Below are 11178 nucleotides of genomic sequence, written 5' to 3' on the forward strand. Positions count from 1 at the left end.
ACACACACATCAACTGAACACATTGACACACACATCAGTACCAGCCCCCCCCACTGCCTCACTCCCAATACATCCAAATTACACACAGCAAACAAAATGCTGATGGTGGTTAATGAGGCAGATGCCTCCGAGTACGAGACAGAAAGAGGGAGACGCACAGAGGGAGAGAGCAATGAAACAGGCAGCTTCTGACAAATAATGAGGCACAGACAACACATTTAGCAGGTAGCCTTTTGTGATGATGCATCACACGCCGAGCGCTACTCCAAAAAGGGATAAAATGACATCTGGTCTTGTAGGAAATAACTGCTTGCACAGGGTAGATGAACTCACTGCCAGAGTGTGGCTCAATTGATGACAATGTTGGTCGGTCAACCACTTTAGTTCCAGATAGAAATATCTCAACAACTGTTCAATGTATTCACACAAAAGTTCCACACAAACATTCATAGTCCCCAGACGATGACTCATAATAACTTTAGCGATCCCCTTTTTCATCCAGTACACCATGAGTCTGATATGTGTGGCTCTGCGTGAAATATCTTGACAACTATTGGATGGATTTTAATCAAATTTGGCACAAACTTGAGGATGAATTAATGAATGATATCAACTTTGGTGAACATCTGACTTTTCCTCTAGAGCAATCATCAGGTCGAAATATAGTCTATTACTTTGGTTTATGACCAAATACCTGCAAAACTGATAACATTCAAGTCAAACTGATTTGTTGTGTTAAGCGCTAAGTAACGAATACTAGCATGCTAATACACTAAATTACGGCGATTAACAAACAATACACATTAAAAACATCAACATTTGCATTCCAACTGGCTATTATTCCTACGTCAGCATTTAGCTCAACACATTGCTTTGATGTAGTGCAGCCTCATAGAACTGCGAGCATGGCCGCAGACGTTTGAAAAGCTTTCCCATTTGCATTCCCCGCCACAGAGCACGGCCTAGGTGTTCTAAATTGTTATAAAAGGGATCGATCATAGGGATAAAAAGGACACCGTTTAGAGGCTGAATCCACATTGACTGATGCTAGAGTGAGCAGTAGTCATTTTAACCCTAAAAGACACGCTTGTTATATTGAGAAGGGGCTCATCAAATTGAATCTTTCTGTCTCCGCGTCTCAGTGGGAGGCGATTGTGGGTTTTTGTCCCCAGATTAGGGTGGGTATAGAGCTGGCTAATCCTGCTCGCTCCTCCATGTGGGAGTGGCAGTGGGGGGCCTTTGCTGGGCGGCCAGCCGTAATCTAATGGGTGTGAGATTGGCTTTCTACACGGGCACGCTCACTCACACACAGCCGGAGACACACAACACAAAGTCTAGATTTGTTTCAGGATTAAAATCCCCACCTCAATGACTGACATAATGCCACGGGCATTCCCACGGTAACCCTCATGAAGTTGTCTGTATGTGTGCGACCAGTTTGTGTGTGTAGATGTGCTTTTCGATGATGTTGATGAGAAATACTTGGAGAAAGGAGGCAGAAAGGGCCCATGAAAATGAGAAGACACACACACACACACACACACACACACACACACACACACACACACACACACACACACACACACACACACACACACACACACACACACACACACACACACACACACACACACACACACACACACACACACACACACACACACACACACACACACACACACTCAGCCCCACTAGAGGAGCATCTGCCCAGGTTGGCAAGCCATGTCCCTCTCATTATGCTGGCCAGTCACTCGTGTCCTGGCTCTCTCTCCCTGCTGCTGCTGCTGCTGCTGCTGCTGCTGCTGCTGCTGCTGCTGCTGCTGCTGCTGCTGCTGCTGCTGCTGGACAGGTAGCATCTGACAGACATTAGCCTTCTATTAATGACTTCTGCTGCAGCCATTATCACACACTTAGGGAAAAACATCCCCAGGGTGCCATTTTTTGCAGTGACATGCATATATCCCCAAAATCATCCAATTTTCCAAAAGTTCTGCAAGCAAAGCAATGCTGCGTCTTCAGGGTCGCGCTCCTACGCTTGGATTGTCCTCTTGTTTCATCTCTTGTTTGCATTTGCGTGTGACGGTACCTCACAGTAAGTCCAGGATGTCCGTGAAACTTGCTCTCAGAGGTGAATCCTGAGGAATGTGGGCTGTGTCTGGTGGACCTCCCACATCAGATTCATTGTGTACCCATGATCCCAAAAGGGAATACCACTGTGATTAACATTAATCCTACAAGTCTGTGCACAAACAAAACAAATACCATCTAAAGATCTCCAACATCAGCAGCAGGTGTTGCAGAACTTTCCTCACAATCTAGTTCAGTGTTTGACATTGTGTCTGTCCAGTTTCGGGTTGAGCAGGTCCATAGAATGATATTGCCTACAAAAAGACATGGTGTGTTGACATTTCTTTCCTCCTTTCAAATCCTGCTGTGGTCACAGCATCAGAACGACAGAGGATCACAGAGGGTCAAACATTCACTATTCACTGCCCTACAAATGTGTGATTGCTTAGGAATTGGTTGAAAGGCTGTGCCAGAAAGTGTGTGCAGTCAAGATGTCCTTAATCAAGATGTACATTTCAATCGTATACCAAACATATGGGTAAGTTCATTGCTGAAAATTGTAGTTTTTGCTAAATCTTAAAGAGCACAAAGAACATACAATACGATGAATACAGAAAAATAGCTCTCAGCAGGAATGAAGAGTAGCATAATAAGCCAATAATAGGCATTGATAAATCAATGAAAGTTAGTAGGGAAGAAGATAATTAACTCATCTAAGGGAAACTGAGTTCCTTCGACATGACCATCGAACCATCTCCACTGAAGCAGACAGAAAGAGAGAGCAGACGTAATCATGTGAAAGTGGCAGCAAGAGAGAATTGCGAAAGATGTCTTTATCAGAGAACATCACTGACATAGAGACATTGCTAGAAATACTATAACTGGTGTTTGGACTGAAACCCGATCCACACTGTGTATGCATGCATGTGCTTCTGTGTGTACTGTTAAGTGCATTCATCCCTGTCATCCAATTTCAATTTGTTTCCAGCAAACCTCCAGAGCTCTGCAAGCCTCAAGGTTTGATAAACCTCTTCAAAAGCACCATTGCTGCATTTATTTACCATTCCAGCTTAAAGAGTGTCAGGTCTGTGAAAGCCCCACGAGCCAGGGAGAATGATTGAAAAGACATGGGTTGAGGTGAAAGACGGTGGCACACCACCAGCAGCCAAAGTTTTGTCCTTCATCAGCTCTCCATATCTCATTAAGGATGGATAGATGATCAATAGGAGCGAAGCAGTAGAGGGGGATTAGGATTAGAAATCGATGGCTTTGTTTTCTTCAGCCTGCCAAAGATAAACACTGCCTTAAGACACTGACGACGCAACACAGAGACCTTTATGGCTTTCCATGTGTGTGTGAGAGGGCACGGTGATCACTGTGTGTGTGCAGACATCTGTTTGCAGATTCTCACGCTGAGTTAAAAAGAGACACTTCGATCCCTTCATGAGAGGGGGGATGGGCTCTGATCCTGTTTAGGAGAAGAGCCTCGGTTGCTGTGAAATGCAACCGAGGCTCTGTTGGAGATGTTGCAGACTCTCTGCTCTGTCTTGTGTCTTGTGCGTGGGAGAAGCAGGTTATTTATCACCGATCAGAGGTCGACTGCTTGTTCACACCAAGTCGCAGTTCTCCTATTGTAAAAAAAGGGAGATGATTGATGGAGGGATAGCATACGCTCGCTGCAAAGATAAGTGATCCTCCTAAAACCCTGAGTGGGCTGGAAGGAGCGAGGCAAGGCATTCTGGGTAGGTGAGGCTTCACCTCCCACACAGAGATTCAAAAACATATCCCCTGCTTTGATCTCTTTCTGCTCTCTCTCCTCTTCCCCGTCTCTTCTTTTCACACACGCACACACGCACACACACACACACACACACACACCCACCCACCCACCCACACACACACACACACACACACACACACACACACACACACACACACACACACACACACACACACACACACACACACACACACACACACACACACACACACACACACACACACACACACACACACCCTGCACAGGACACTCAGCCTGTTTGTTGTGGCTTTCGGCCCCTCTCTCCTTTGAAAGAACAAAGGCATTTGTTTATGTGTCCTGCAGATGAAAGCGGAGTTTTGCGACGTGTCATTTCACCCCAGGTACAGATGCCGCCGCTCCATGGTTTACCTTAAGAAATGTTTTTTAGATGAAAACTTTAAAAATGTATATATATCTAATATGTTTTCTTCTACAATTCTTCTTTATGATAGGCTTTTTACTTTGCTTTTATATGATAATGACAATGTTCAAAGTCACAGGTGTCTGAGGCCTATTCCAGCTTGCACTTGGCAGAAAGCAGGGGGAGGAGCAGAGTCATCAAAAAGACATTCATATCTCTTCAATCTGAGATGAAGGTTTGGGAGGAAACCAGAGCAGCCTCAAGTGAACGCTGCGAGAACATGCAAACATGGACTGTGCAGATCTAATGCCACAATAGTGCTTAGAGAATAAAGCTGATGATGATGATGAAGATTAACATCATTTTTATTATTTCAAACAGATCTAATGAAAACCACTTTCTCAGCCTGTGGTCTTGGAATAAAAGGCTAAATAATATCCTACTTACAGCAGGGCACTGAGATTTGGCAAATGTTACCCAAAATATGAGTTGATATGAGTATTTTTGGGGACTATTTTCAGCAGTAGCCAACAGCCAATTGGTTCAATCATTGCATGTTTTCATTGTGTTCCGCCCCTTTTGCTTTTGACACTTTTTACCTATACATTCAATTCTAAATGTGTCAATACTCTTTTGACTACAAATAAAATGCTTTAGATTCCAAAATCTTGTCCCATTTCTACAGATTCTGGATTCATATTCATCTGTTACAGGGATCCGTTTGTGACAAACAAAAAGAAACATGGGATTGGTTAAAGACACAAAATGGTTTAGAATATGATCAGCCATATCCTTTAATGTTTTTTTGACCGCAATCACTTGCACTTGGACTGTTGAACCCTCCTGTCTGAATGTCAGACCTGGGGAACTGAGGAGGAGCAAAAGGGATATTTGAGTTTTTCAAAGGCAGAAGGACAAAAAGAGGAGAGGCACAATTTCCTTCCAGGACAATTGGCCAGGTGGCTGCTGATCCTTGTCCATCACACATTCCATCACGGCCCGACATGGCTGACTTGTCCCCCTGAGTGACATTCCCAACTAGGGCTTACACATAAAGCACACACATGCACACAGCAGTGCATGTGTACCTGTACCTGCACACGCAGAGGAATACGGTTAACACACACTGCACTCGCTGTAGTGTATACTTGGGTGGACAACATCATGGTATGTCTTACTTGAACTTAATTGTTCTAATTTCCCTTCTGTTTCACTTGTACTGTGTGTGCGTGTGTGTGTGTGTGTGTGTGTGTGTGTGTGTGTGTGTGTGTGTGTGTGTGTGTGTGTGTGTGTGTGTGTGTGTGTGTGTGTGTGTGTGTGTGTGTGTGTGTGTGTGTGTGTGTGTGTGTGTGTGTGTGTGTGTGTGTGTGTGTGTGTGTGTGTGTGTGTGTGTGTGTGTGTGTGTGTGTGTGTGTGTGTGTGTGTGTGTGTGTGTGTGTGTGTGTGTGGAGAGAGTCCATACTACCACAGATAGCCAGCTCAGATCCCAAAGAGCTGTTTCAGTGAAAGCCAAATTGATCCTTGTCTGTTTTATTCCAATGTATTTTTAGCAGCAAAGCCTATGCAGATAAATAAAATGCCAGACGATTAAGCAATCATTATGTCTGTATACATGTCAGTGTAATGTGGAGGTTGAGATATGAGACTATAAATATGAGCTTCCCTACTTTGGTCAATCAGGAACACGTCACCAAGTATTGTGACCAAAAAACAGCTGATATTTTGAAATGTGTCTTTGGGCGTATTGATCATGGTTCGTACACATTTTCCCAACCCTGTCTCCTAAAAATTACGTTCCCACAGAACTAAACTGCATTCTGAATTACGTTTAGCTAGAAACGTATTTTCTCCTACGTTACGTTTGTTATGAACGTATCTCAAATACGTTTATTTTCTACATATCTTTGCCATTTATTGTCTTGCTTATAATAATGATAATAGTCATTTATAAATATCATTTTAGAGCACACCTTTGAAATCGAGAATCGGGCTCGATATAAGCCTATGGTTAAATTAAAATCAGTAGGCGAGGCTGTAATTTCGCCAGCTGTTACTCTCATGAGTGAGAAAGAAAATAATAGTTTTAACATGACAAAAAGCTGCTGTGTCGTTTATTGCACCTCAAACATTAAAACAAATCCAGAGTTACGTGTTTCTGTACTTCCTCTAAGAAGAAAGTACAGTAACAGAAGAGGCTTGTTTGAGACACATTGCGGCTCGCCTCGAATAGACGAGAGTAGCCGATCGCAGCCGGGGGAGGTGTCAAAAAGTAGTGATGGCGAGATGAAGCCTTATGAAGCTTTGAAGCTTTCCAGCCAATTGGTTCGCAAAAGGGTTCATCTCATGAGGCTTCATCATGGGCTTCATTTGAACACAAACCCCCTGTTGGTCAAAGTGTGTAAAACAGGCAGATTGGACATCTCAACAGTGTGCTGTATCTCATACCGAGTTCCCATTGAGTAAAGCCTTAGAATAACTCTAAACAACGAACATTAAATCATATTTTCATGTTAACAATATTGTTTTTATTCCAGTTGAATGATTGTGATTGAAAAGCCTAAGGAGGCTGGTAAACATTGCAAAGAGGGATTTGTATAGTATTCCTTAATAATATTCATAAACGTAACCATGTTGTAGCCTGAGAAAGGCTAAACCATATCAAAGAATACATTTAGTAACTACATTATCTCATTTAGCTGTAGCTTTTATAAACAACAACAAATACGTATTGACTAGTCCTTGAACCAGAGACCCTGCGGTCATGAGTCAACTGCTTTCCAGCTGAGCCGCAGCACACACACTGAATCTCACTGAAAACACTGCAGCATATTTATTCATTTATTTATTCATGTTTTTATTCCTACATTTATTTATGCTTGTATCTATTTATACTTATGACATGTTCTGACCTCTATAAGTGAGGGTCTGAGCTCTCTTGATTCCATCGTGTCACCGGGCCCGGGTACAGGAGGGGTATGGTTCTTATTATACATCCAGGTATTATGAGCGTTGTGGTTCAACGGTTCAACCGATCTGAATCGCTTCCTGAAGCAGTCACGTGGTATCGACAGGCAGCGAGGCTTCGTTTGTCATCGATGACGTCACTGGCCCAAAATGATACAAGCCTCGATACATGCTTCACAAAAAGCTTCGGGGATTACCCGACACACGCTCCGAAGCCTCGGCGCAATACGTAACATCACTATCAAAAAGCTCGTCTTAAGTCGGACAGCTCGGAGTCGGCTTGACTGGCTGGGTTTGCAATGGCGGAAATTCCATTGTATCCACTGTAGACAAAGGTGATCTCCATTGCTTTATATAGGTTTGTTAATTCAGTCATGATGAGGAACCACACCAGTGACTGGGTTCCATAATTAGAAATGCTCCTCCCTCTTAATGTTTGCAAAACTGATAGGTGGACAGGCTACAAATGATCAGTCCCTTCAGATCCGCACACATGAAGCTTCATGAGCATGCATTGAACAGACCTGCTGCTGTGTTAATTCTTTAGCTGCCACTTTAAGCTTTATGATTTTAAATGATGTATTCAATAAATAAGGTTAAACCAAATCATTACATTACAATAGATTTTATTTTAATGATTTGGTTTAACTTAAAGAGAAACGTTATTGCTATTGCACATAGTACAGGTACTGAGACAACGAAATGCAGTTTAGCTTCTAACCAGGTGCAACAAGCAGTGAAGTGGAAAGTAATGTACACAATCTACAGAATAACATATAGAATGAATTGAATGATGAATAAACAGTGGGGTATGAATACACTAGATATCAGCCTGAGAGCAGTATGAACAGTGTGTATGAATATGCTAAGATATATAAAGTATGAAAACGGTAAGCAGTATAGTATAAAATATATAGATATTAATTTCATGATGATAAACATTGTGGAACAATGATGAAAAATGGGAATGGATGTGGCGACGTAAAACTGACACAAAACAACAACAAACTTTTGCCAGCCAATTGGAGAGCTTCATCAGCAGCACGTGGTAAAAACCACCAATGAGCGCTCAGCTCGAGATACCAGCGAGCCGTTTCCCATCAAGCATTTCGCTTCCGCAGCTCGTGGAGAGCAACTGCGCCAACTCGCCTCGCTCTCAAGGCTGCGGGGCGTCTTTGTCCCGCGAGATTTCAAAGTCTCATGTGGGCGAGCCTCCAGAGCAAGTCGGACAAAATGACTAACCATCATGCAACGCACTAGCAAGACGTTGATCGCAACTGCGCAGGTCTGCGCAGGTCTTGCTTGTCTCAAACAAGCCTGTTCTCTATGGCACGTCTCTACTGGGAATTGTAGTTTTAAAAGACGTTTTCCCCAAATTTAGAAGTTGACAGTATTAAACTGTGTACAGCCCTGGAGGTTTAGGCGATAGGAAACACATTGGTGTGTACACATTTAAAACATGTAATTACTAAATGGGTGAAAATCGCTTGTATCCATAATGGGTAGCATTAATATATACCCACACGACAGCTCATTGTTACTTTGTTATTCTACTCCACTACAATTCAGAGGTTAACCTGGTATTTTTACTTCACTACATTTAGTTTAGTTACTTTGCAGATTCTGATTAATGATGTGAAATATAAACAACCCTTAAAGCAGACTTTAGTTACACCTGAATACAATTCAGGGAAGGTGATTGTCAAGTGCCAACAATCAGGAGAGATATTTGATAGTTGGTGCTTGAGAAGACTAAACATTTATCTGCAGATCTTTATAAAGTATATTCATTCCTCGTTATTCTCTACTAATAGTTAATTAAAAACTGTATAATGGCTTTTTTGCACATCCCTTTCAAGATTTCAAGATTTTCTAAGGTGTATTGATCTTATACACAACTTGGGTCGCAGGTTCCTCAACAGCGCATTACAAGACATCTATCAATGTGTGTATACCTCCACCATTAAACTGTCATATTCTGCACATTTCTTATTCTATCTACATACATAAGAGTATAATTAATGTGTATCATATCAGTTAAAATAGTGCTTCAACATAGTTAACATTGCACGAAAGCAATATTTTAGACGTTAAGTTTGTCAGGCTTAATATTCATCTGTAGATAGATACCCCCAAAGCTTTTTTCTTGTTTAAAAGAAGACCTTAACCTAAAGTATTCTTTAATGTGTTAATAAAGGTTAATTCGTTTTTCTGTTTTGCACATCCTCCTATGTGTACGGCACTAAACTGTTTTATTGTAGAGATCACTTAGTATCTTCTTGACTTTTTATATTCTATATAATATTTCTATCATTGACCTTCTACTTTCCCCCTATGAAAGTATGTACTCTTAATATTGTTTTAATCAAATAACATTATTCAACAAAAATAATTCAATAACATGCTTTAACCACTAGGCGGTGCACACAAGGTACACACAGCATACTAATAATAACTTTGTATTATTAGTGTAGGACACTTATGTATGTATAACATCTTAAAATGTGTAGTTTTATTCATGTTTTTACATAATTTTACAGGATATTGCTATACTATTTCTCATGCTTTACTTCTACACATTAATATCTGATTTGTAAAACATCACAGACAGAAAGGCATAGGCTATCCGTAATTTAATGGTAAGCTATTGAAATTGTGATTCCATAGATGTGTCTCCCATCACCCAAATCCCCTGACTATTCTCTCAACTCAGTATTTACATTCTGATATTCAAAGAAAATCAGTAATATCTTCTATCTATCTTCTATTGTCTATCAGCTGTGCACCGTTATGGTGTAAATATAACCTATATACCAATTGGATCAAATATAATAGTCAGCCGAATTACTATTGATACTGCAAGGAGACGTATTTTGTGAAAAGAAATTGAAGATGTTGTTTAATTGTTGATATATGTATGATCCACGTCAAGTATTCAGTTTTGGCAGCAGTTCTCCTGTTTGTCCAGAAGTCTTCTCATCAGGGCTCTATAAATAAAGAACTACGGCAGATGTGTAATATTTAATGCAGCCGAACCGTGTTTTACAATGCCGTTATATGTGATGACTTCCAAAGAGAAAAGCAAGAACACTCTGAATTAGGTATTATTTTATTTTTCGTTGTCGGATATCATATCTTATTAACACCATATCCCAGCGTGCATTGCGGCTAAAACATCCAATCAACGAGCTTCAAGCTGAGGATCTTGGGTAATCAGTTTAGTGGGTTTGTTGTGTGTATCGCTCGAAATGTCCCGTCTGTTTCCGGTGACTTTATTTACGGCTAAAAAGCCCAAGATTATAGAATTAAATGAATAAATAAAAACAAGGATAATTGTGTGTTATTGTTGAGTAAATAACAGTGTGTTATTTAGAAAAGAATAACAAATTAGAAGGAAAAGATTTAAAAAATACATATTTCAGTATTTTGAGGCTCTGAGCCCCATTTCTTTTCCTCAAAGACAGAGCAAAAAGTCCGACATTATACGATTTAAAATAAAAACAAATAAATAAAAAGATAAAACACTGGCATGTAATTTACGTTAGAATAAATAGAATGGTTTTGAATAATAGATGAGAGTAAAATCTACTTCACTTTACAGCCCCGCCCACTTTTGGGGAAACCAACGCTGTCATTTGAACAGCGATCAAGCCTGAAGTCACAGAGCTCTTCTGATACTGTCCTTTCTTCTTAGAGGAAGTACAGAAACAAGTAACTCTGGATTTGTGTTAATGTTTGAGGTGCAATAAATGACACAGCAGCTTTTTGGCATGTTAAAACTATTATTGTTTGCCGTCTAATTCATGAGAGTAACAGCTGGCGAAATTACAGCCTCGCCTACTGATTTTAATTTAACCATATATCGAGCCCGATTCTCGATTTCAAAGGTGTGCTCTAAAATGATATTTATAAATAACTATCATCATTATTATAAGCAAGACAATAAATGGCAAAGATATGTAGAAAATAAATGTATTTAAGATCC

The sequence above is a fragment of the Pseudochaenichthys georgianus genome, chromosome 17 (assembly GCF_902827115.2).
Source record: "Pseudochaenichthys georgianus chromosome 17, fPseGeo1.2, whole genome shotgun sequence".
In the NCBI taxonomy this organism is placed as follows: Eukaryota; Metazoa; Chordata; class Actinopteri; order Perciformes; family Channichthyidae; genus Pseudochaenichthys; species Pseudochaenichthys georgianus.